Source organism: Vombatus ursinus, unplaced genomic scaffold (assembly GCF_900497805.2).
Source record: "Vombatus ursinus unplaced genomic scaffold, bare-nosed wombat genome assembly UNPS02015035.1, whole genome shotgun sequence".
NCBI classification, from domain to species: domain Eukaryota; kingdom Metazoa; phylum Chordata; class Mammalia; order Diprotodontia; family Vombatidae; genus Vombatus; species Vombatus ursinus.
In genome coordinates, this window is record NW_020954813.1 from 2,164,896 (window position 1) to 2,166,017 (window position 1,122).

At 63.7% G+C, this 1,122-nt stretch overlaps 1 protein-coding gene across 1 annotated transcript in view; it reads right to left on the reverse strand.

Annotated features, from left to right (window-relative positions):
* Nucleotides 1-312, reverse strand: part of LOC114031069 (LIM domain transcription factor LMO4) — a 17,594-nt gene extending 17,282 nt beyond the window's left edge. Inside the window, exon 1 of the mRNA XM_027846088.1 lies at nucleotides 81-312. The gene's annotated coding sequence lies outside the window, so the exon portion shown is untranslated. The remainder of the gene's footprint in view (nucleotides 1-80) is intronic.
* Nucleotides 313-1,122: the final 810 nt, after the last annotated feature.

The following is a 1,122-nucleotide window of genomic DNA, read 5'->3' on the forward strand; positions in this document are numbered from 1 at the left end:
ACACACACACACACACACACACACACACACACACACCCCTCCCTCCCGCCCCATCTCATCTCCCCAGCAAGTCCGCTTACCTGCTTTTCCCCTATATTGCAAAAAGACGGCGGCGGCGGCTGCGAGATCTCAGCGGAGCCGCTCGCTCGGCTTTCCCAGGGCTGGTGGACTGATGGAGCTGGATGGATGGATGGATGGATGGAAGGAAGGAAGGAGGGAGGGAGCGAGTTCTTCTTGCAGAAGTGGAGTGGAAGGGGGGGAGGAGAAGGGGGTGGGACAAGGTAATCTTTTTTTCTTTCTTTCTTTCTTTTTTTTTAATGCGCGGCTCTATTGGTGGGTCGGGTGCCCCCCAGTGAAGTGGCCGCCCGGCCCAGGAGCAAAGGGTTCAGTCTCAGTCCTCTTTCTCTTCCTCCTCCTCCTCCTCCTCCAGCTTCGCTCGAGCAGCTGCAAGGCTGGCTGGTTGGCTAGCTCTGGGGCCCCCGCGAGCTGTTCGGCTTCAGGCGCGGCAGCGGCGACTGCTGCAGTCGCTGCTGCAAGTTTGGCAATGTGGCTTCACTTTGTATATTCGGCACCCCCCCCCGCCCTCCCGGGCCCCCCTTCCTCCTCCTCCTTCTCCTCCTTCCTTCCCTCCCTCACTCGCTCTGGTCTGGCGGAGGCGGAGGCGATTGCTGAGATCCAGAAAGCGGCGGCGGCAGCAGCGGAAACAACAACAACAGCCCGGGCGGGCGGCTGGGCGGCTGGGCGGGCGGGCGGGCAGGCAGGCGGAGTCCCTCGCAGGCCACTCAGAGCAGCCTTCCGCAGGAACGCAAGCACGAGGAGTGGAGCGAGCGGAGCTGGGGGCAAGCCCAACAGCCGGGTCGAAGCAGGGCTGCCGCTGCTGCTGGTGTCCGTGCTGCTGCCGCTGCCGCTGCCGCTGCTGCCTCTACTGCTGCTGCCGCTGCCCGGCTCGAAGGCGGCGCTGGCCCCTAGCCCGCTCGCGCTCTCCCTCCGCGGCTCTTACACATGTGTTACTGACAGAGCAAAATCCCAACTACTCTCCAGCTCAGCCGCCGACGTCAGCGCCCCTCAGCCACTGCGCGGCCGGATTGTTCAGGCGGAATAATAAAACCTGCCAATCCGGGG